The sequence below is a fragment of the Armigeres subalbatus genome, chromosome 3, assembly GCF_024139115.2.
Source record: "Armigeres subalbatus isolate Guangzhou_Male chromosome 3, GZ_Asu_2, whole genome shotgun sequence".
NCBI lineage: Eukaryota > Metazoa > Arthropoda > Insecta > Diptera > Culicidae > Armigeres > Armigeres subalbatus.
Window position 1 is genome coordinate 372,039,394 of NC_085141.1, and position 25,660 is coordinate 372,065,053.

A 25,660-nucleotide genomic window follows, 5' to 3' on the forward strand; every position below is an offset into this window, starting at 1 on the left:
CTACATTTTTTTTTGCGAAATACTTTAACCTTAAGGTCATGTGCGACCTCTCAGCACAAGAAGGGGTCGTCGTCATCGGTGGATAGTTTTTAGAAACCTGATTCTGACACACACACGGAGGAAACCGGATCAGCGCTTAATCGACGCTCGGTTTCGGTTCTGCTTTGATGAACTCCGATCCGGGTGGAGATTGGAACGGAGCACAGTGAAGGATTTTTGGACCGTAGGAAAAGTTATATGAGAAACACTGTTTTTTTGCAAAAAAGAAAATGCAACTGTAGTATTGTTTTTCTATTAAATATATCTACGCGCACCACGCGGTTTCAACATACTTTTATTAGTCAGAAAAATTGATTGATCCTTCGAATTTCTTCAGGAAAGGAAAGGAATTTCTATGAATTTATGCGGAAAGTTGCGTCGCATTTTCTCGATCTATTCCTTCAAATATCCTCTAAACATTAGATTGTACGCATCAAAAATAAAGCGATGAAAGGAGGCAAACCTTTTTTGAATGAACGTTGCTCGGTATGATGAACGCATCAGTCCGGCCTAAAGCAAAGCAAAGTATTAGAAGAAAGGGAAGTTACAATGCCCTCTTCAAATGAACACATTCGTCCGGTATAAGGCAAAGAGAGTAGACCCGGGAATCCGGGAAAAACACGGGAATTTTAAATCACCGGTAAATATCTGGGATTTTTTTTCCAAATTTATATTCTTTCAAATTTATATTCCAAAAGTATATGTTTTTTTTGCAAAAAGCATATCTGGTAATAAATTTGCAGACGTCCATGTGTGGAACAATAAAAACGACAGTTGTGCTTTGCTTCCGTATTGAGTGGTGTGCCCTTGAAAAATATAAATATTTGGATTCTGTGAGGATTGTCCTTAAAACACTTGAATTCGAGGCTGCTTATTTGAAATGAATTATGAGAATGACTCGAAAAAACATTACAAAAACAGTGCTTTGATTAAGTAAATATTGGTAAAATTAAGTTTCGTTGTAAAATAATATCAGAATTCTTTACTGCTTTTACAATATTCTGACATAATTTCGAACATTCCTACAGACTGCTTTCATATTTTCAGGAAGTTTAAGTGAAGTCTTTGGGAATTTTCGGAAATACCTGGGAGCTTCCTGAAATTTACACAGATTTCCAGTTACCTGGTTACTGTCGTTTGTCGTTTAATATTGGAATTTGACACATTAAACTGTTCAACCTTCATATCTTTATTTCGCAATCTATTTGAAATTGAAAAATGGATAGTTCAGTTAAGCAGGTACGCATAAGAAATATTTGCCAAAAATGTTGCAAAAATAAAAAACCCGGGAATTTATTTTGTCGACAAAGAGTGGTCACCCTGGTAGATAATCCCTTCTTAAAATGAATTGTTTGCTTGAAATAAAATAAAAAATGATACAATTCCTTCTTCAAACGATTCCTTTAGACCTGTGCGCCGGTCATGTAATCGGCGGCGGCGGCGTGGTGGTCACTTTTGCCCAGGGGCGGCGGCGTCACGGCGGCGCGCCGTTGGCTTTTATCGGCGGCCGCGTAAACTGGCATGGATGAAAAAATCAATGGCTGAAAAAATCAATTTGAACGCGGATTTTTTTATTCACATGGTACGAACCACCCGTATAAAAATCGACTTCAGTTACAATTGCAATATTATACGTTCATCGATCATCAAACAGCGCATTCAAAAGCCAATTGCTGACGACACTAATTAGTACCTGATACAAAATGATATTAAAATTAAAACTATTTTATTATTCCCTCATTTTGATGAATTTAATTCAATAAATTCTTTTCGTGATCCCTGAGCAGTGTTGAGAATTAGATTGCAGTGTCACAGGACTAATTTGTTAATAATTTGTTTCAAAAGTTATGTCCGCTTCAGGATTTTGATACACTTCATTTGTATTACTTCTATATATATCTAAATATCTCCTGCTTATAAGGCAGAAGCGATAGTCACTAGACCACCGTGCTTGTGATAAAAACCTATGCGAATTTCTGCGGAAATCCACTTAGGTATTCTATCCAAAATTCATTCCTGCTGGACTTCATTCGGAAATTTATTAAAGAAATAATTAGTTTTCAATGGTATTCCTAAAAGAATTTTCGAAGGAATTCCTTGAAGAACTTTCGAAGGGATTCCTATTGGACTTACCGAGAGAATTCCTGCAGTAATGTACAAAAGAGTTTTTGAAGGTAACTTTTTAAAGGAATTTCCGGAAGCACTTGAGGAACCGAAGAAATTCCCGAAGAAAAATTAGAAAGGATCTTTTAAGGAAATTTCTAAGAAATCCCTACAGAAATTTTCAAAAGAATTCCTAACCGAATTTAAGAATGCATCCCGAAGGCAATTTCCGGAGGAATTAAAAAAAAAGGTTTGAATGAATTTCTGAAGAGATCCCCAAATAAAAGCAAAAGAAATGGAGAATCATAGATCATTAATTAACGGCTATGCAGTCTCATACGATTAAAACGAGTTTTTTTGTTCCTCCGAATAGAATAACTTGTTTAAATCGTATGAGACTGCACAGCCGTTAATTAACGATTATGATAAATTCTCACAGTCGTCTCCAAAAATTGGGAAATGGAGAATGGGTTCAATCAAAGGTAATTGCCTATTTCCGGGGATTAAACCACCCGACTTGGACGTTAATTTACAATGTTATGAAAACTCATATGTGAATATGTACGTTATGTGGAAGATATTGATTTGAAAAATGTATTGGAGGTAACCACTTTCCCTTCGATGGGACTCGAACCTCGAAACTGTAGGGTCATGGGTTCGAGTCCCATCGAAGGGAAAGTGGTTACCTCCAATACATTTTTCAAATCAATATCTTCCACATAACGTACATATTCACATATGAGTTTTCATAACAAATGGAGAATGTTGTAAAAGAATTCTTGAGGGAAATGGCCAAACAAGTCTTCCTAAAGTTACCAAACATACTAGAGGTATTTTCTAAAGATTACCCTAAGTTTTTCCCAAGAAATGGCTTAAGGTAGTTCTGAAAGAATTCATCTGGGAATTTCAGAAAAAAAATACCAAGGAGCTTGTAATGAATCCCTAGAATTTCCAAGATATTTCCAAAGTAATTTCTGAAAAAATCCGAAGAAATGCTTAAAAGAATCTTCCGGAAGAATTCTAAAATTAATTTCCGATGAAGTTTCTAAGCAAATTTCCAAAGCCTAAAGAAATTTCGAAAGGAATCCGTAAATGAATTTCAGAAGGAATTTTTGAAGAATTTTTGGAGGAATTCTGAAACAATTTTCGAAGAAACATTTTCTGTAGATATTTTAAAAAAAATTTGCGAAGGATTTTCGGAAGCTATATCCGAAGAAAATTTTGAAAGAATTTATGAAGGATTTTACGAAGCAATTCCTGATGGAATTTACTAAGGAATTTTTGAAGCAATTCCGAAGGAAATTCCTAAAGTATTCTTGGAGGAAGTTCTTAAAGGATTCCTGAGGGAATTTCTGAAATACCTAGTTCTTAGAAACCTGAAGTCTCGACATAATGTCCAGAAGAATTCTTGAAGATATCTAAGATTGTCGGAAGTTTCTTTAGGAGTTTTTTTTTTTGAAAATTCGTATATTCTTTCAAGGACATGTTCAGGAATTCTTAACGAATTTCCTAGAATTTTGTCCTTCAACTTTGCAAGAAATTCCAAAAGAGTTCTTAGAAAAGTTTCTGAAGGTATTTTTTTTAAGAATAACTTAACGAATTTCCTAAGGGAAATTGCAAAAAATACCCGAAAAATTTTCGAAACTTTTCTGAAATTAGTTTCCGGAGTCGTTTTTGTAGAACTCCTTGAGGCAATTTCCAAGGGAATTACCGGTCTAATCTCCAAACAAATTTCTGGGGGAAATTGCGAATAGATTACTGGAAAAAATACCGAATGAATTCCGAGAGAAATCTAGGAATTACTTCAGAAATACCAGTAGGCATTTGGGAATTCCTTCAAAAATTCCTTCATAATTTGTTTTATGGATTCCTTTGGAAATTCCTTTGGGATTTCTTTTGGGAAGTCCTTCAAAAACTCTTTAAGTAGTTTTTTCAGGAATTATTTTCGAAAATCTTTTCAGGTTCTCTTTTGAAAATGCCTCCAAAAATTTGTTTGGAAATTTATGCACAAAACCCTTAATGAATTTCTTCAAAAACTCCTTCAAAAATTCATTTGAGAACTCCTCCAGAACTTTTTTCCTTAAATAATCTAAAAATTACTTCCGTTACTAATTACATTTTTGAAAGAATTCCTAAAATAAACACTAAAAGACCAATTGAAAAAAAAATTGTAAATCATCCGAATTTATTACTGAAAGATTTTCGGAAAGAACTCATAAAGGCATTTTTGAATAAATTGAGAAATTTAAAAAGAATTCCCAGAGAACGTCCCGGGAATTGCTGGAAGAAGTTCTGGTGAAATTCTTTAAGAAATTTTGAAGGAATTCCTTATGCGATATCTCTAAGAATTTATTTAACCTTCCAGGACTCGCGCCGTTGTAAAAAGTACAACACCTTCGAAAAAAGCTCGCTTCTCGTTCACAACAGAAGCGGGACTGCGTGAGCGGTCCAGGACTAAGCGAGTCCCGGAAGGTTAAGGAATTCATGGAATAATTGCCGAAAAAATTTCAAAAGGATAACTTTCCGCAGGAATGCTCAAAGACGTTTTCAAAGGTGTTTTTCTAGAAATTTCTCAATGAGTCTCCTGAGCAATTCCTAAAAAAAATGTAGGTACTGCTGCTACCATTTTCGTATGCATTCCTTCAAGAATTCCGAATGAAGATCGTAAAGGTTTTTCTAAAGGTAATGGAAATTCTGAAGGAATCTTCATAGAAATTTCGTAAGGAATTTCCGAAGAAATACATAAAGAAATTTCCGGAAGAATTCCTGAAGTAATTTTTGAAGATTTTTTAAATGAAACTTTTTGGAGGAATTTCTGGAGGAGCTTCCAAAGGGATTTATTGATTTATTTTTGATGAAATTTCTGGAATACTTTCCGAAGGAATCCCTATAAAAAAATTTCAAATGAATGTCGATACTATTCTTCTTCGTATATTCTCAGAAATTCCAGGAATTAGAAGTTTTTGAAGAAACATTTCTTAGATCTTATTCAATAAAGTATTGAATAATTTCAAGAAAATAAAATATAATTAAAATTTCGTAATGTTTGACGTTTAACTAAATAAGTTTACTAAATAAAATTACTCGCTACTAAATAATATTACTCGCAACATACCAAGTAGATTTGTCAATCATTTTCAAACATTTTTTTCCAAATAAAAATAAGTTACCCAGGACAGACACGGGCTTGGTAGTCATATGGCTACTGCTTCTGCCTCATACGCAGGAGGTCGTGGGTTCAATCCCAGGTCCTTTCCATTTTCCTACTTTGTATCTTTCTCTATATTTCTCATGTTCTAGCAATCGCTAGAGCTGGAAATGGACTTCCATAGCGTTTCCATTGCTATTCATATACCTTCAACATGAGTATTCTAGCAGTAATCTGCTAGAATTGGAAATAATCCATCAGTTGATTTGTCCTATCTATCACATTGGCAGCTCGTTAACCAAAACGGACCTCTGCCTCTCGAACCTAACCCAAAAATTCCAATGAATTCCGCATGAGCTCGTGGCAAGTGCAGAGGTATATTCGGCTTGCAGTGGGCGAGTGATTGCATCAACATTTCCTCCCCCTTACCTATATGTATACATTGACTTGCATTCTGACGTGGCAGGCGCCAGTATGACCTTACAAATGAGATCACCAGTACTTGTACATTGAAGATGTGTGCTAGTCCCAGGCAAACATCTGTTGGTTCCCTGTGCAAGAACAGCTGCTCTGGTCATAATGGGGTAGCAACTACAAGTAGTCAATCAAGCTCAATAAAAATTAGTTACCCGGGACAAAAAATGGAAAAGCATTCACAGTAGGGATTTATTTTTTGTTTGCTAAATTTTGCCAAATATGTCATCTGTCCTAATAGCACAAAAAACAACGAAACTGGCATGGTTAATTTTAATAAATAAAAAAGTAAATATAAACTTGACATTCCTGAACTGCAATGATTTGCCTACACCAATGCCAGATCCTATGAAAATTGTTTAGGTGCCCGACTGAATGATGTCCTGGGTTAGATGAATTTCGAAAACTAGTTAAAAAAATTATGTATTATTTTAGTAGATAAAGCCTCATTCAAACTTTCAAACTAATCAACCAACTTATTCATTAACCAAGACAATGTATGTCACTACACCGACTTAAAGACACCATCTCTTGTGGTAGATTTGAAATTGAATTCTGACGAGTTCCACCTTGACATCTTTGTGAGTTGTCATAAGACGAGTTTAGTAATATTCCAAATAATTCCACCACGTTGTATTGCTTTACAGATACGTATTTCAACCTCTACTGTCAGGCGGTCTACAGTGTCTCGCACTTGACTCGACTCAAGTTAATTAAATGTTTTTATTGCCATTAGTCATCGGCGTGGCCAAACTATGATCGGCGGCGCGCCGACCCGAAATCGTCGGCGGCTGCGGCGTGAGTAAAACCACCGGCGGCGGTGGCGTGGCGCGACGGCGCACAGGTCTACTTCTGCCCTATAGAATGCGAATGGAGGATATAACGCCTTCTTTAATTAAACTAGTCTATCCGATATAAGGCGAAAGGAAGAGATATTGGGTACTTTGAGAAAAGTCTGTTCGTAATAAGACCCAGAGAGGAGATGCTGATATTCTACACCACACTTGCCAAAGCCTAATGGAACATTCTGAAAAACGTCATTCCGTCAAAATTCATTCTAAAAACAAGAGTAGTCCGTCATTGTGTCATTCAGCGAAATGTAATTCCGTGAAAATGAATTTGGCTAAATGTTTTTCGTCAAAATATTATACATTCGATACGTATTGTGTATGAAGGGATCTCGTACATTTTTAGTTATTCTAGATTAATTCGCCTACAGTAAAATAAGCGATCACATTCAGCTTTATAGAAGGCAAACGCCTACTTCTAAAAAGGGAATCTTTTTCACCTTTGCCTTATATCAGTTACGCCTATTCCTTCAGAAGGGATTACATCTGCCATTCCTTACTTCGTGAAAATGCCTTCTTTTACAGAATGGATCGCATCCTCCATTATCTACGAGAAAGGCAAAAACATTACTTATTTTGGACAAACATCCACTTGTGAATAAGAGATACATTTACCATTGAATAATTCCGAGCAGATGCATTCTTTTTAAAGAAGGTATATACAGGACAGGAGTTCGATTTGAAAGATAGAAAAAATATTTACCAAACTGCTTTCAATCGAAATTGCTGTCGTATTCTTCTTTGAGAAATGCTGTCGTTGTTCGACTATTTTAGAACAAAAACTAACTTGGGAAAACTGTTTTTTGATATCTTCAAAATTTAACAACACATCTTGGATATTGAGCTGATAATTTCCAATAAGACACTCTTGAACATATCTTTTAACACTGCTCTTTTCGGAAACGATTGCGGAGATGCAAGAGGCAGTGGCGTCGCGTAACCTCACTTTTTACCTGTGCACTGACCCAAAAAATGAAAATTATGGTATTTTGACAGCTCAAATAGGAAATAAAATTATCAGACTCGCTTAAACTAATAAAAATCAAGTTATTGTATGCATTTCCGAAAATCAATTCCTCAAATTTAAACCCAGTGCACAGGTAGATTGAGGTTAGGGAAACGCCACTGGCAAGAGGTATTTTATTTACAAGGAATTGTTACATTCGTGAAAATTGCATTCAGGGAAATTTCGTATAATCTGATTTTTTCATTCAGCCAGTCATCCTAACTTTTAGATGATCGGCCGGGACTCCCCCCGAAAAGGCGTTCTCTAGCTTTCGAACACCCTTTCGTTGGTGGTATTAGTGAAGAAGGCTTTTTCGGCCAAACTACCAGTATGGTTTTCATCCATCAGTCGAAAATTTCTCTGTCAGCGAGATAGGCGAGATAGATGTTCAATTATGTCATAGGAGGAGGTATTGTTTTTAGGGATCGGAGTGACGTGACTAATCCGCCACTCGTCAAGAAAGACTTGATTGGTTGTAGTAAGAGAAAAGTTTTTCAACATCGGATACTTTATTCCATCTGAGCCAGAGGACTCCCCGTTTGCTTCTGGCAAAAGCGAAGGAAAGCTCGGCGAGCAAACAGGGTCGGTTTATTGGAGAACCTAGCAAGTCCGGCGGGATTCGAAAGTTCTGTAGCATCAGGGCCCTAGTGGCTATGAGCCTTTGGAAATCGGCTGGGTATCGATTTACCGATACGAATGATGAAACATATTCTCCAAATCCATTGGCCACTTAGCGCATCGGCTTTCCCCCACAGTTCGGCGGAGGAATGTGCCGGATTGATGGAGTCAAGGAAGTCCTTCCACTGCTTCCTTCCTTGGATGACCCTCAGGCACGTGGAATGGTTTTATTTGTAGTACGACGTTTTTCATCTGACCACCAACAAAGGGATTTGCGTCTGGTTTGCAAAACAGACTTTATTATCGGTGAATTATTTTATTATTACATTCGTGGACATTAAATTTGAAAAAAATGCATTCGGGGAATTACTTCGAATTTTCTCGAAAAATTCTTTTGACAGTTCTCGCGACATTCTTTCGAATTTCCCTGGGAAATTCCTTCAAATTTCTTCGGAATATTCCATCGAATATCCTTGGAAAAAATCTTAGAATTTCATCAGGAAATTCCTTTGAGTTTTCTTGGAAAATTCCTTCGAATCTCCTCGAGAAAACTCTTAGAACTTTCAATGGGAATTATTTCAGGTTCTCTCAGAAATTTCATCTGGGTTTTCTCGGGAGTTGCTCCGAATAACTTTCATGCGAAATTCCTTCGAGTTTCCTCGAGAAATTTCGTCAAATTTTCTGGGGAAGTTCCTTCGAATGTCCATGGAAATGTTTTCCGATGAAGTTCGAAGGAATTTCGAGATTCCATCAAAAGATAAAGTCGCTATCAACATTCAAAATCTTACATAATTTTGTGGCGGTTCTCAATTTTGAAATTTTCATTTTAATACCTGCATCAGGGCCTTCCCCTAAGACGAAGTTTACGCCAAAAGAATCATTACCAGAGCCTCGTCGGTGGTTTGCTGTATCTAGCTGTAAATACCAGACCGGACATTGATATCATCCTTGGAAGAAACGCTAGTCAGCCAAACGGTGCTGCCAAGATCGTATATAAATGGATTTTGAGACATCTGGAGATTACTTGTTAGCGATTACTTGGACACGATTTCAAATCTTTGAAAGTTTAGGCTGATGCCGATTAGGCAGTTAACGTCAAAGGCCGAAGATCAACTTCATGTTTTCTTCATGTGCAATCAAACCGACGTATGCGTAGCTTTGTCCTCCAGTAAGGCTGAACCCGAGCAGCCGAAAATAGCTCAGTCATATCAATTCGTGATATAATGGTAAAATATGATTGATATAAGAGATACAAGACTAGACGACAATATCAGTATTTTGCACTGAAATATCATATGGAGATCAAGTTATGCTATTCATAAGAAGTGATTTTATTATATTTTCTTTATTAATGTGTAAAAAGTGATCAATATCATGAGCCATTAGTTTGTTCTTACCCATAGCATATCTTGATATTCAAAGGATATTTCGGAGCAAGTTTTTGATATTGTTGCCTGTTCTTTTATCTCTCATATCAATCAAGCCCGTATCATTTTGTTGTTGTCAAGAATTTGTGTGAATCCAGAAGTTATTGAAAGATTTTTAAGAAAACGTGATGTATGACTATGTTTCGCAACCGGATTCCATACTGCCAAAATCCCACGTCAAATTTACTTGAAGTTCCACGGGGAATTCTTCCTAATTGCCTCTGAAATTCCTTCAGAATCACTTTGGGATTTTTTTTTCCGAATTTTCTAAGTTCGTTTGAATTCTCTCGGGAAATTTCTCGAATTTTTCTTGTCACTACGAATTTTTCTCGAGTTTTTTTTTCTAAATTTCTATGAGAAATTTATTTGGATTTTTGTCCGATTTTCTTTGGAAAATTATTCTGAATTCTGTTGCGAAACTCTTCCAAATTTTCACGAGTTTTTTTTCCCATATTTACACTGACCCCACATATATGGGTCACTTTGTAACAATTATTAGTCACTCCATTTTGCACGTTGATCCAATGGAAATGACCCATATTAGTGTGTGACCCATGATTGTGGGGTCAGTGTACTCGGGAAATTTCTTCAGCATTTTCTCTCGAGAAATTTCTTGACATTTTCTCGTAACAATCCTATGATTTTCCTGATGCAGGGTCATTAGGCCGAACGGTCATTAGGCCGAATGGCCATTAGGCCGAATGAGAAATGGGGATTGAGAATTGAGTAGTGCGAAGTGAGGAAGAAGTAGAACGGAAGAAGAAAAAAAGAAAAAGGAGGAGAAGGAAGAAGGAAGAAGGTGGAAGGAAGAAGGAAGAAGGAAGAAGGAAGAAGGAAGAAGGAAGAAGGAAGAAGGAAGAAGGAAGAAGGAAGAAGAAAGAAGGAAGAAGGAAGATGGAAGAAGGAAGGAGGAAGAAAGCAGAAAGAAGAAGGAAGGTAGAAGGAAGAAGAAAGACGGAAGAAAGAAGAAGGAAAAAGGAAGAATAAAGAAGAAAGTAGAAAGAAAAAAGGAAGAAATAAGAGGGAAGAAAAAAGACGGAAAAAAGAAGAAGGAAGAAAAAACAAGGAAAAAGGAAGAAGGAAGAAGAAAAAGGAAGAAGAAAGAAGGAAAAGGATGAAGGAAGATGGAAGTAGGAAAAAGGATGAAGAAAGAAAGAAGAAGGAAGAACAAAGAAGGAAGAATAAAGAAGAAAGAATAAAGAAGGAAGAATAAAGAAGGAAGAATAAAGAAGGAAGAATGAAGAAGGAAGAATAAATAAGGAAGAATAGAGAAGGAAGTCGGAAAAAGGATAAAGAAAGAAGGAGGAAAGAAGAAGGTAGAAGGAATAGGGAAGAAGAAAGAAGGAAGAAAGAAGAAAGAAGAAGGAAAAGGAATAAGGAAGAAGAAGAAAGAAGAAAAAATGAAGAAAGAAGAAGAAAAAAAATTAAGAAGAAAGAATGAAGAAGGAAGAAAGAAGAGGGAAAAATGAATATGGAAGAAATAAGAAGGAAGAAGAATGAAGGAAAAAGAAAGAAGAAAGAAGGCAAAAGCAAGAAAGAAAAAGGAAGAAGGAAGAAGAAAGGAAGAATAAGGAAAAAGAAAAAGATGGTTAAAGAAAGAAGTAAGAAAGAAAAAGAGAGAAGTAAGAGGGAAGAAGAAAGAAGGAAGACGGGAGAAAGAAGGAAGAAGGGAGGAAGAAGAAGGAAGAAGGAAAAAGGAAAAAGGAAGAAGGAAGAAGGAAGAAGAAAAAAGGAAGAAGGAAGAAGAAAGATGGAAGAAGAGAGAAGGAAGAGGGAAGAAGAAAGAAGGAAAAAAAGAAGAAAAAAGGAAGACGGAAGACGGGAGAATGAAGGAAGAAAGAAGAAGGAAGAAAGAAGAAAAAAGGAAGGAGGAAGGAAGAATGGAAAAGGAAGATGGGAAAAGGAAGAAGGTAGAAGGAAGGAAGAAGAATAAAGAAGGAAGAACGGAAAAGGAAGAAGAATGAGGGAAGGAGAAAGTATGAAGAAGGAAGAAAGAAAAAGGGAGAAGACAGATATACGAAGGAAGATGGAAGAAGGAAGAAAGAACTTCTCATTTTTAACTTTTTGCTTCTTTTTGCCTTTCGGCCTAATGGCCATTCGGCCTAATGACCGTTCGGCCTAATGACCGTTCGGCCTAATGGCCATTCGGCCTAATGGCCTTCGGCCTAATGGCCTGATACCGATTTTCCACTGGAAATTGTAGTTCTTCGGAAACATCTTAAAAATGACCTCGGATAACTGTTCCAAATTTCATTTGGATTTTTTTTCCGAATTTCTTTGAAAAATTCTTTCGGGTTTCTTTGAGAGATTCTTCCAAATATGCTGGGGAAATTATTCCGAATTTTTTTCTGGAAATTCTTCTTAATTTCCACGGGAAATTCTTCCAAACTTTTTCGGAAAATTCTTCCAAATTTTCTTGAAAAACTGTTTGTTGTGTATCAACACTAACGTAGCTCAGCTTATCGATGTTTGTCATTGTTTATGTTCAATAGGTAAGTGTTGAAAAAATGCCAGTCACTGCAAGGAAACCCCCTGTAGCATTTAGATTAGGCCGTGAAATGTGTCAGTCGAAGTGAAACACGGAGAACAATAGAAATTTGAAAAAAAAAACGATGAATTGTAAAAATGCGAAATCATCGATATAAAATAAAATAAAAATAGTTGGTAAAAACCCTTCGAGTTGGCAAAATGTCTTTCGGAGGCCAGTAGGAATGTAATTTTTATTCTATCCGTCTGATTCCCATCGTCGGTAATTCCCATCACAACGCACTATGGTCCAGGATACAGATTTACGCGGAAAGATGCATTTAACGCCAAAACCATGTTTTTTAGAAAAATCTGTTGTTCTACAAAATTGTTAGAAATAGTAAGGCCATCATTTGGCCTTGGTGGAGCTGTACTTTGGAAAGTCCAAAAGTACAGCACCACCAAACTGTTTTTGGAAAATATTTTATCCGATTTTCTTTTAAATTCGTTTGGATTTCTTTCGAAAATTCTGCTGGATATATTTGGGTAATTCGTTAAGTTTTCTTAGGAAATAGTTCAGCATTTTTTTTGTAAATTCTTTCGATTTTCCTTGTTTTTTGGAAATTGTTTAGAATTTCTCCCAAAATTTAAAATAAATTTTTAAGGAAACTTGGAAGATTTCCATAAAAAATAAAAGAAAAAAATCGAAAAAAACCCGAGAAAATTTGGAAGAATTCTCCAGTGCAGAGCACTAAGCAAATTCGATTCGAATTTTGACAATCTTCGCATGATTATTCAAAACATAGATTGACTTACTCAGCTTTCTTCTTTACAGATTTATTCATATGAATGGTACTGAGAATGGTCACTGCTTTCGAAGAAAACATAATGAGCCTTGATTATATTGACCTTTGGCGATAAAAGTGTCAGATACAGGGCTGTTACAACAGTCGCGTTTTTCGCAGATTTCGCGGATTTGAGGCGGATTTGTCGCGGATTTACCCCTCCAGTCGCGAAATCGCGATTCCGTCAAACATTGTCGCGAAAATCGAGGATTTATACAGTGAACTCTCCCTAACTCGATGTTCTGTAACTCGATATTTTCCCCGTACTCGATGAAATTCAAAGTCCCTTGAATCTAGCATACTGCGTTCGCTCCGTAAGTCGATATCTCCCTTACTCGATATTGTCTAAGTCGAAGTAATTTTCGAATGTATTTTTACCTCGCTAACTCGATGTTGCCTGAAACAGTTACTTGCACGATATGATAAGAAGTTAGAAGTGAAAAGTGGTAAGCGAAGAAGTGAAAATGAGAAGTGAGAAGTGAGAAATAAGAAGTTAGAAGTGAGAAATGAGAAGTGAGAAGTGAAAAGTGAGAAATGAGGAGTGAGAATTGCGAAGTAAGAAGTGATTAGTGGCAATTGGAAAATGGAAAGTGAGAAACTCGAAGTGAGGAGAGAAAAGTGAGAAGTAAAAAGTGGTAAGGAAAAAGCTAGAAGTTAGAAGTGAAAAGTGGTAAGAGAGAAATGAGAAGTCAGAAGTGAGATATAAGAATGTATAAGTGAGAAGTGAAAAGTGAAAAGGGAAAAATTAGAAGTTGAAGCGAGAAGTGAGATGTGTGAAGCGAGAAATTAAAAGTGAAAAGTTTAAAGTGAGCAGTGAGATATTTGAAGAAATTTGAAGAAGTGAAAAATGAGAAGTGAGACGTGAGAAATGAGGAGTGAGAAGTGCGAAATGAGTAGTGAAAAGCAAGAAGGGAAAGTTAGATGTTAGAAGTAAAGGTAAGAAGTGAGTAATGAGAAGTCAGAAGTGAGACATAAGAAGGTATAGGTGAGAAGTAATAAGTGAAAAATGAGAGTATGGAGTGAGATGTGTGAAGTGAGAAATGAATAGTGAGAAGTTCAAAGTGAGAAGCGAGAAATTCGAGATAAGAATTGAGTAGGGGGTAATGAGTAGTGGGAAGTGAGAAGTGAGAAGTTAGAAGTGCGACATTTGTAGTGCGAAGTAGTAGTGAAAAAAGAGATGGGCGAAGTGAGAAATGAATAGTGAAAATTGCTAAATGAGACGTGAATAGTGGCGAAAGGGAGGAGAGAAGAGGGAAGTAAGTAGTCGGAAATGAGGTGTGAGAAGGGACCAGTAAGAAGTGAAAACTGAGAGCCTAGGAACGAGAAGTGAGAAACGATTTTTTTCTGTTTCCTTCTTTTTTATCATCTTCCTTCTTGTGTCTTCCTTCTTCTTTATGTCTTATGTCCCCCCACTCACTTCTCACTACTCAACATCTCACTTCTCACTACCCAATTATCATCTCTCATTGCTCACCCCTAGCTTCTGTTTATCTAACTACTCATATCATACTATCCTCACTTTGCAACTACCACATCTCACTTCTCACTCCTCACTTCTCATGTCTCACTTCCCCCTACTCACATGTTACTGCATACGTCACACTACATAATACTTACTTCCGTTTCTCAGTACTCACTGTACTCATTTAGTTCTCAGTTCTCGCTGTTCACTATTCACTCTGAACATCTCATTTTTCACTTCACTTTATAAGGAAACAAATTTAAACTATTCGGCCAAATGGCATTCGGTCAAATATAAATGTGTTCCCTATCTCGATACCTCCTTAACTCGATGGTCCCTTCAATATCGAGTAAGGGAGAGTTCACTGTAACTACACTCTCGCGAAAATCGCGATCTCCCCCAATTTAATTTTAGGACCAATTCAACATTTTCAATGTCAAGATCCAAACACATGGTATTTGAATAACCTTTCAGTAGTCATATGGATGTTGGTTTAAGTGGACACATAGAAAGTCTGTCGAATTGTTAGATCGATTATATTGCATTCCTGGATTACCGAAATGTCGAGTACTATTTATTTTATTGCTTAGAACTTTTGTACCGCTAATTGCGGAATTTCAATTATGATTACTTGCGCTGCATAGAGGGTCGACGATAAAGTCAAACGCAGTAATATTCACACCTGCAACTGCCGGGACGGAATTGATAGATGATTAAATTTATAATATTAGGTTCAACACCAATGAGGGAAGGAATTAGAAAGATTAGGCAATTTAAATTAAGAGGAAGGCTGGACCAGAGGACCGCCTTGTGAGTCAACCAAGGGCTTCGCCAGTTATGTTGAGCTAAGATTACTACATTGAAATGATTGTTACGATAAAATTTGGTAGAGAAAAAAACACCAAAACAATAATAACATAGACACAAATTGCGATAATAGGAACCCGATGGTTCCGGCTTCTCCCTAAGGACTGGAATCCTGGGGTTCCTGCTGCTTCGAATGGCTCCTTTTCTAAGGGTGATGGAAATACAGTTCATCTGCATCCTCTAGTATAGTATCTCGCAGTAATCTTTTCTTTGCGCGCTGTTCTCCGGTGGTATATTAACTTGCTACTGAAGGATTGAGGTCTAGTTTGGGAATGCCACATTGCGACCATCCTGCCAAACAGAAAATCCCTGTGGATTGTTCGACCTTTCTTTTCGTGAGAAAGGATCCGAACACATTTCAATGAAATTAGAAAAAAAATCCCAAGGAAATTTGAAAGACTTTCTCGAAAAATTCGGAAAAAATTGCCACAGAAATTCGGGAGAACTTGCAAGGAAATTCGGAAGAATTTCCCAAAGAAATTTGGAAAAAAATCCCAAAGAAATTCGGAAGAATCTCCCAAGAAAATTCGAAAGAATTTCCCAAGTAAATTTGTAAGAATTTCGCAATGAAATTTGTAAGATTATCCCATGGAAATTTGGAAGATTTTCCCAAGGAAATTTGGAAGAATTTCCCAACGAAATTCGGAAGAATTTCCCAACGAAATTTGGAAGAATTTCCCATGGAAATTTGGAAGAATTTCCCAAAGAAATTCGGAATAATTTCGTTAGGAAATTTGGAGGAATTTCCCAAGGAAATTTGGAATAATTTTTCAAGGAAAACGATTTTGGAAGAATTTTCTGAGGATAGCAAATTCAGAAGAATTTCCCAAAGCAATTCGGAAGAATTTCTTAGAGAAATCCAGGAGAACTTGCCAAGGAAATTTGAAAGAATTTTCCTAGAAAATTCGGGAGAATTCCCCAAGTAAATTTGGAAAAAAAATTTCCCAAGGAAATTTGGAGGAATTTCCCAAGGAAGTTTGAAAGATTTTCTCAAGGAAATTTAGAAGAATTTCCCAAGGAAATGTAGAAGAATTTTCCAAGGAATTTCAGAAGTATTTCCCAAGGAAATTCATAAGAATTTCCCAAAAAAAAAAATCGGAAGAATTTCCCAAAGAAATTTGGAAGAATTTCCCAAGGAAATTTGGAAGAATTCGGAAAAATTTCCCAAGGAAATTTAGAAGAGTTTGCCAAAGAAATTTGGAAGAATTTCCTAAGAAAATTTGGAAGAATTTTTCAAGGATAGCGAATTTGGAAGAATTTCCCAAGGAAAGCGAATTCGGAAGAATTTCCCAAAGCAATTCCGAAGAATTTTCCAAAGATATTCAGAAGAATTTCCCAAATAAATTCGGAAGAATTTCCCAGAGAAATTCGGAAGAATTTAACAGAGAAATCCGGAGATTTTTCCTAGGAAATTCGGGAGACTTTCCCAAGGAAATTCGAGAGAGTGTCCTAAGGAGATTCGGTAGAGAAAATTTGGAGGAATTTCCCAAGAAAATTCGGAAGAATTTCTCAAAAAAAAAAGTCGGAAGGATTTCCCAAGGAAATTTGGAAGAATTTCCCAAGAAAATTTGGAAGAATTTTTCAAGGAAATTTGGTAGATTTTCCCAAGGAAATTTGGAAAAAAATTTCAAAGAAATTCAGGAGAATTTCGTAAGGAAATTTAGAGGATTTTCCCAAAGAAATGCGAATTTTTTTTCGGAAATTCGGAAGAATTTCCTAAAGAAATTTGGAAGAATTTCCCAAGAAAATTTGGAAGAATTCGGAAAAAAATCCCAAGAAGTATTGGAAGTATTTTTCAAGGATAAGGAATTTGGAAGAATTTCCCAAGGAAAGCGAATTCGGAAGAATTTCCCAAAGCAATTCCGAAGATTTTTCCAAAGATATTCAGAAGAATTTCCCAAAGAAATTCGGAAGAATTTCTCAGAGAAATCCGGGAGAACTTGCAAAAGAAATTCGGGAGACTTTCCCAAGGAAATTCCAGAAAGTGTCCTAAGGAGATTCGGTAGAGAAAATTTGGAAGAATTTCCCAAGAAAATTCGGAAGAATTTCTCAAAAAAAATTCGGAAGAATTTCCCAAGGAAATTTGGAAGAATTTTTCAAGGAAATTTGGAAGAGTTTCCCAAGGAAATTTGGAAGAATTTTACAAAGAAATTCGGAAGAATTTCGTAAGGAAATTTGGAGGATTTTCCCAAGGAAATGCGAATTTGGATGAATTTCCCAAGAAAAGCGAATTCGGAAGAATTTCCCAAAGAAATTCGGAAGATTTTTTTCAAAAATAAAATCGGAAGGATTTCCCAAAAAAATTCGGAAATTTTTTTAAGGAAATTCGGGAAAAAAATTCAAGCAAATTCGGAAGAATTTTCCAAGGAAATTCTTCCGAATTTTTTGAAAATTTGCCCACATTCTCGTTTACGAGAATATGGTTAACCGATTCGAACGAATTGGATTCGTTCGAAACTTTCGAAGTTTTGCTCAAATTGTTTTCGTTCTCGGGCCACTAATCGCAGTCTTGTTACGCTCCGTCGCGGAACAGGGGACAGTATGTCACCAAAATCACCGGATGCAGCCGGCACTGCAACCTTCTGGGGTGTCGAATTGCGAATCCCCTCTCAAGGTAACGGCGTCAGCTGTTGAGAGCGTTCTCCTCTATCTTCATTTTATATCACCATTCAGCAAGGTGGATGACGATGACTTCGATGGTGGTTTGCTCCAACTTCGGATAAGGACGCGCAGGAGGTAACACATCTTGTCGCTGCTGTGCTATCGGACGCCACATTTTTGTCGTGTTTCTGCGCTAGTCATTTTCATTATCAGGTGAAAAAAAAAAGTTGAACGAGCTGATAACAGCAAGCAGTTAGTTGTTCCTTATCACTGGCGGTTGTCGAAGTGCTAGGTTTCTCCGATAAGCGATCAAGGGCATGGGCATGGCCAAGCGTCGTTTGTATTTTATTTACAGGTGCGATCACGGTTTGATTGGAAATCGTCCGAAGGAAAACAAATAAAAGTAGTAAGGCCTTGCTTGATGCGAATCTTGAATGAGCATAACTTTGCCACGGCAACTTTGTATACCAACAGACTGTCGTTTTGTTTCAGCATTTGTTGGCTGCGTTATGCTCCAGTATTTTTGAACCGAGTATTTGCTCTTTTGGATGCATTTTCTAGAGAGTGTAAAATGATGTTGGAATCATGGAAGCGGAAAATTGGACATATTATGCTATGTTTCGCAAGCGCTTTGTTTCACGACGATTGTGCGTTCGATCCAGAAAAGTTTGCAACTTTAAACAACCGATAGCTACAACAGTAATGGAAGTTGTTCATGGAGGTTTAAGCATAAATTTAATGGCAATGGGTTTTTGATGTGTTGTGCCATAAAACAAGAGAAAAAATGTTGTTCGCAATACAATTTTATTGTTAAATAAATCAAAACTAATAGCTTGCATGTTGTAATATTAGAAAGAAGCTGAGAGTATTTGAACATTGCGAACAGAATTTGAGTTTGGGATTTTTATTATTTGTCTTCAGCTTGTTAAACAACCTCATTTAAATTGTCAACAAATTTACGAAGGACTTCAAAGGGTCGAAATGCTTAGAATCCTGAGATAAATCGTTTGGGTTTTCGTAATTATTCATTTGAACAAGATAATTATTACGTAATTTGAGAAAATGTTCGCTCAAATTGAAGACGACAAGTTCAAAATTTCGCCCATTATGTCTGCACAGTTCCGCCATCCGATCTATCCCAAAGTCCCCTCGTTCAAAATTGCGCATCTTCCGAAATTGTCAGTCCCAGAATTAATATCGATGACGGCTCAACCAACCGTGCCGATAGCAGCGATTCACAACAAATGTAGGAATATATACATCCATTCGGAAGCGATATCGACACTCAATAATCACCATCGTGAGGATATCGAATTTCGCGACGTGGTGGTTTGTTTAATCGCGACAGTCATGGTGATTACCGGCGCGGCTGACATCGAGACTGATGGTGTTTGCCGCCCGCCGCCACGGACGAGGACGATGATGTAAGGGTTCTGCTGAAAGCTGCTTCTGGCCGGTGGGTGCTTGAATTTGGTTTTGTGCCTTTCGCGCGTTAATTCAAGCAAAATAAGGGAAATTCGACATGGGAGTCAGAGGTTGTTAGTCGATTTAACGATTGATGTGCACGCCCGTAGAAAAGCATTTAAATGAGATGCCTTTAGGGGGATCGCTCCTACTCTGAACTTGTTGTAACTACATCCCGAGCGCGGGCGACAGACAGTCAGCAGTACACCAACCAGCAAATAGAAATCCGCGGGGTAAACAATCGTAGACCCCGTGACGAAACGAGGCGGATCAGCGAGAGTAGGTTGCCGTTTTTTTTTATATAGTACATACATTCAGCTCGTTGGTACTGCTGAAGCTTCATTATTGATTGACGGCGAAACGCCACGGCGTATGGAAGCCGGCTTAAGCTACTTATTCCGGTCTTCTATTGATTCGATGGGATTAAAATGGAGACAGTCAGTGGGGGACTTATGTGGGAACGCACATCGAACGGTTGCGTTCGAGCCGTGAATGGATTAGATTCTTGGTCGATTGAATCACTATGTTGAATAAGAGTTTTCCAATTGGATAGCTTAAAGCCTAATGTTGAGCATAATGAGAATAATCTTACTACCTTGTAGAACACCTGACGTGATGCTAAAGTTGCGGGAACTTGCTCCGTTTACTTTCACAGATGCTGTTTTTCCTGATAAATAAGAATGTAGCCATCCAGTTATCCAATCGGGATGCCAAGATAATTGCCAATCGTTGGATCGTGCGGAACCTTGTGAAACGCTTTCGAAAAATCGAAGTATATGGCATCTACTTGATGATGATTTTCAATTTCCGCCAAAAGGAAATTCACGTACGCCATAAGGTTCTTTGTAGTCGACCGATGCTTAATGAAACCATGTGAAGATTCAGAGATGGACTGTTGAGACGCCGCATATAGAGACTTCTGTACTAATTCCTCGAACATTTTAACCAGGCTGCATAAAACCGAAACTCATGTGTAATTTTTTAGTGCTTGATTGTTACCAGCCTTAAAAATTGGCGTGATTGAAGTTATCTTTTATGCTGCGGGGAATGTGCGCTCATTCATATTAAAACATACACCCAGGTTTTTTTTACACGGTTTGGTTTTAGTCGTTTAAGACCTTCAGCGTCAATGAAACAATGAGTTAACTCCACGAAAAAATTCCCAAAACATCATCGAAAATTCAGGGGGTATTTAAAAAGCTGTGAAAGTTCGGTTTAACCGATAAATTAATGAATTCCAACCGCGTAAAAAAACCTGGGTGTATTACAAAATACATTGCCAGATTTAAAATTAGCGTCAATATAGTTTGCAGTGATACTACACACTCTTTCAAGAAAAGTGTTTTCAACACCGGGCCCTTTTGAAGTATCTTGATTCCTCAAGGCGTTCAGCTAGAAAGGGGAAATTTAAGTCGTTTGTAAGAGATGACTGCATGATGTCCGTGGAAAACATTGGTAAGGTGATACTGTGTACATTCTCGAAAAAGTCGACGAACAGATTTGCCATGTCGCTAGGAAAGTCGGCCTTGAGTCCTTCCCAAGTAACATTTTAAGTTTTATAACGCTTTTGAAGACCAAAATTTACTCTTCACGAGTGTTATAAAACCAGCATAAAACCAAAATGTTACTAGGGTTTGTACGTCATTTCAACCAGAATTTGGTAATTACACTTACGGCTAGGAATGTACGAACAGGACGACCAAGTATTCTGCTTCACTTATGCTTCCGTCCGAAGTATATATGTAGAAGAGTCGAAATACAGCTTTTTGGCAAATATTGTACTGCGATTCAAGTGGACGTAGATTGAAATGATTCTCGAGTGTACGCGCTTTGAAATAACGATTACGGGATTTCCTCATTACGTTTCGGAGAGGTTGCAACTCAGATGTCCACCACGGCTTCTTGAAAGTCAGCTGTCTTTTTCGTCGACGCAGAACGTGTTCTCGATTCAGCACGGTCCATGGCTGGTCGTACTGACATCGCATCGAGTAGTATCAGATGCTGTTTGCCATGCTGCCACGCTGGTCAATCCATCAGCTCCTGGGACAGTTTTGATGCTGCTACTTGTAGGACAGCGGTTCTCAACCTAGGGTACATGTACCTCTGGGGTACCTTCGTTGGCCCCAGGGGTATCTCGAACAAAAATGCATAATGGCGGATATATTACAAATCCAATAAAAACTTATTGATCAAGTTTTAAAATTCTTTATTCCAAAACTATGTCTTGGAAGACTCCTTTCAAGAAGCTCGTTCCGAAGCAGCTCACAAGCCTCCTTTCAAGAAGCTCCTGCCAATAAGCTCGGAAACTTCCTGCTCGGGAGACTCCTTTCAAGTGGCTCGGAAGCCTACTTTCAAGACGCTTGAAAGTCTCCGATATCTCGTTTTGAAAAATCTTCGAAATTCTTCTTTTTGAGAGGCTCGAAAACCTCGTTTCAAAAAGTTCAGAAGCCTCTTCAAGCCTCCTTTTAAGCGGCTAGGAAGCCTCAGTTCAAGAGGTTCGGAAGCCTCCGTTCAGAAGGTTCGGAAGCCTCCTTTCAAGAGGCTCGGAATACCTCGGATACTTGGATACCTCGTTTCAAGAGGCTCGGAAGCCTCCTTTCAAGAGGCTCGGAAGCCTTCTTTCAAGAGGCTCGGAAGCCTCCTTTCAAGAGGCTCGGAAGCCTCCTTTCAAGAGGCTCGGAAGCCTCCTTTCAAGAGGCTCAGGCCTCCTTTCAAGAGGCTCAGGAAGCCTCCTTTCAAGAGGCTCAGGAAGCCTCCTTTCAAGAGGCTCAGGAAGCCTCCTTTCAAGAGGCTCAGGAAGCCTCCTTTCAAGAGGCTCAGGAAGCCTCCTTTCAAGAGGCTCAGGCAGCCTCCTTTCACGAGGCTCAGAAGCCTCCTTTCAAGAGGCTCAGGAAGCCTCCTTTCAAGAGGCTCAGGAAGCCTCCTTTCAAGAGGCTCAGGAAGCCTCCTTTCAAGAGGCTCAGAAGCCTCCTTTCAAGAGGCTCAGAAGCCTCCTTTCAAGAGGCTCAGGCCTCCTTTCAAGAGGCTTGGAAGCCTCCTTTCAAGAGGCTCAGAGCCTCCTTTCAAGAGGCTCAGAAACCTCCTTTCAAGAGGCTCAGGAAGCCTCCTTTCAAGAGACTCAGAGCCTCCTTTCAAGAGACTCAGAGCCTCCTTTCAAGAGACTCAGAGTCTCCTTTCAAGAGACTCAGGAAGCCTCCTTTCAAGAGACTCAGAAGCCTCCTTTCAAGTGACTCAGAGCCTCCTTTCAAGTGACTCAGGAAGCCTCCTTTCAAGAGACTCAGAAGCCTCCTTTCAAGAGACTCAGGAAGCCTCTTTCAAGAGGCTCAGAGCCTCCTTTCAAGAGGCTCAGGAAGCCTCCTTTCAAGAGGCTCAGGCCTCCTTTCAAGAGGCTCAGAGCCTCCTTTCAAGAGGCTCAGGAAGCCTCCTTTCAAGAGGCTCAGGCCTCCTTTCAAGAGGCTCAGGAAGCCTCCTTTCAAGAGGCTCAGGCCTCCTTTCAAGAGGCTCAGGCCTCCTTTCAAGAGGCTCAGAAGCCTCCTTTCAAGAGGCTCAGGCCTCCTTTCAAGAGGCTCAGAAGCCTCCTTTCAAGAGGCTCAGGCCTCCTTTCAAGAGGCTCAGGAAGCCTCCTTTCAAGAGGCTCAGAGCCTCCTTTCAAGAGGCTCAGGAAGCCTCCTTTCAAGAGGCTCAGAGCCTCCTTTCAAGAGGCTCAGAGCCTCCTTTCAAGAGGCTCAGGCCTCCTTTCAAGAGGCTCAGGAAGCCTCCTTTCAAGAGGCTCAGGCCTCCTTTCAAGAGGCTCAGGCCTCCTTTCAAGAGGCTCAGAAGCCTCCTTTCAAGAGACTCAGAGCCTCCTTTCAAGAGACTCAGGAAGCCTCCTTTCAAGAGACTCAGGAAGCCTCCTTTCAAGAGGCTCAGGCCTCCTTTCAAGAGGCTCAGGAAGCCTCCTTTCAAGAGGCTCAGAAGCCTCCTTTCAAGAGGCTCAGGCCTCCTTTCAAGAGGCTCGGAAGCCTCCTTTCAAGAGACTCAGAAGCCTCCTTTCAAGAGCTCAGGCCTCCTTTCAAGAGGCTCAGAGCCTCCTTTCAAGAGGCTCAGAGCCTCTTTCAAGAGGCTCAGAGCCTCCTTTCAAGAGGCTCAGGCCTCCTTTCAAGAGGCTCAGGCCTCCTTTCAAGAGGCTCAGAAGCCTCCTTTCAAGAGGCTCCAGGAAGCTTCCTTTCAAGAGGCTCAGGAAGCCTCCTTTCAAGGAGCTCAGGCTTCCTTTCAAGAGGCTCAGGAAGCCTCCTTTCAAGGAGCTCAGGAAGCCTCCTTTCAAGAGGCTCAGGAAGCCTCCTTTCAAGAGGCTCAGGAAGCCTCCTTTCAAGAGGCTCAGGAAGCCTCCTTTCAAGAGGCTCAGAGCCTCCTTTCAAGAGGCTCAGAGCCTCCTTTCAAGAGGCTCAGAAGCCTCCTTTCAAGAGGCTCAGAGTCTCCTTTCAAGAGGCTCAGAGTCTCCTTTCAAGAGGCTCAGAGTCTCCTTTCAAGAGGCTCAGAAGCCTCCTTTCAAGAGGCTCAGAGCCTCCTTTCAAGAGGCTCAGAGCCTCCTTTCAAGAGGCTCAGGCCTCCTTTCAAGAGGCTCAGGCCTCCTTTCAAGAGGCTCAGAGCCTCCTTTCAAGAGGCTCAGAAGCCTCCTTTCAAGAGGCTCAGAAGCCTCCTTTCAAGAGGCTCAGCAGCCTCCTTTCAAGAGGCTCAGAAGCCTCCTTTCAAGAGGCTCAGGCCTCCTTTCAAGAGGCTCAGAAGCCTCCTTTCAAGAGGCTCAGAAGCCTCCTTTCAAGAGGCTCAGAAGCCTCCTTTCAAGAGGCTCAGAAGCCTCCTTTCAAGAGGCTCAGGCCTCCTTTCAAGAGGCTCAGAAGCCTCCTTTCAAGAGGCTCAGAAGCCTCCTTTCAAGAGGCTCAGAAGCCTCCTTTCAAGAGGCTCAGAGCCTCCTTTCAAGAGCTCAGAGCCTCCTTTCAAGAGGCTCAGAAGCCTCCTTTCAAGAGGCTCAGAAGCCTCCTTTCAAGAGGCTCAGAAGCCTCCTTTCAAGAGGCTCAGGAAGCCTCCTTTCAAGAACTCAGAAGCCTCCTTTCAAGAGACTCAGAGCCTCCTTTCAAGAGACTCAGGCCTCCTTTCAAGAGACTCGAAGCCTCCTTTCAAGAGGCTCAGGAAGCCTCCTTTCAAGAGGCTCAGGCCTCCTTTCAAGAGGCTCAGAGTCTCCTTTCAAGAGACTCAGAGCCTCCTTTCAAGAGGCTCAGAAGTCTCCTTTCAAGAGGCTCAGAAGCCTCCTTTCAAGAGGCTCAGAAGCCTCCTTTCAAGAGGCTCAGGAAGCCTCCTTTCAAGAGGCTCAGAGCCTCCTTTCAAGAGGCTCAGGAAGCCTCCTTTCAAGAGGCTCAGAGCCTCCTTTCAAGAGGCTCAGAAGCCTCCTTTCAAGAGGCTCAGGAAGCCTCCTTTCAAGAGACTCAGAGCCTCCTTTCAAGAGGCTCAGAAGCCTCCTTTCAAGAGGCTCAGGCCTCCTTTCAAGAGGCTCAGGAAGCCTCCTTTCAAGAGGCTCAGGAAGCCTCCTTTCAAGAGGCTCAGGCCTCCTTTCAAGAGGCTCAGAAGCCTCCTTTCAAGAGGCTCAGGAAGCCTCCTTTCAAGAGGCTCAGAAGCCTCCTTTCAAGAGGCTCAGGCCTCCTTTCAAGAGGCTCAGAGCCTCCTTTCAAGAGGCTCAGGAAGCCTCCTTTCAAGAGGCTCAGAAGCCTCCTTTCAAGAGGCTCAGGCCTCCTTTCAAGAGGCTCAGAAGCCTCCTTTCAAGAGGCTCAGAAGCCTCCTTTCAAGAGGCTCAGAAGCCTCCTTTCAAGAGGCTCAGGCCTCCTTTCAAGAGGCTCAGGCCTCCTTTCAAGAGGCTCAGAAGCCTCCTTTCAAGAGGCTCAGAAGCCTCCTTTCAAGAGGCTGGAAGCCTCCTTTCAAGAGGCTCAGGAAGCCTCCTTTCAAGAGGCTCAGAAGCCTCCTTTCAAGAGGCTCAGGCCTCCTTTCAAGAGGCTCAGGAAGCCTCCTTTCAAGAGGCTCAGAGCCTCCTTTCAAGAGGCTCAAGCCTCCTTTCAAGAGGCTCAGAAGCCTCCTTTCAAGAGGCTCAGGCCTCCTTTCAAGAGGCTCAGGCCTCCTTTCAAGAACTCAGAAGCCTCCTTTCAAGAGGCTCAGAAGCCTCCTTTCAAGAGGCTCAGAGCCTCCTTTCAAGAGGCTCAGAGCCTCCTTTCAAGAGGCTCGGAAGCCTCCTTTCAAGAGGCTCAGAAGCCTCCTTTCAAGAGGCTCA

General features: G+C 39.8%; 1 protein-coding gene across 6 annotated transcripts in view; it reads left to right on the forward strand.

The window, feature by feature from the left end:
* LOC134226471 (protein phosphatase 1 regulatory subunit 16A-like) overlaps nt 1-25,660 on the forward strand; it is a 417,502-nt gene that overhangs the window by 47,248 nt on the left and 344,594 nt on the right. The gene's annotated exons all lie outside the window — the stretch shown is intronic.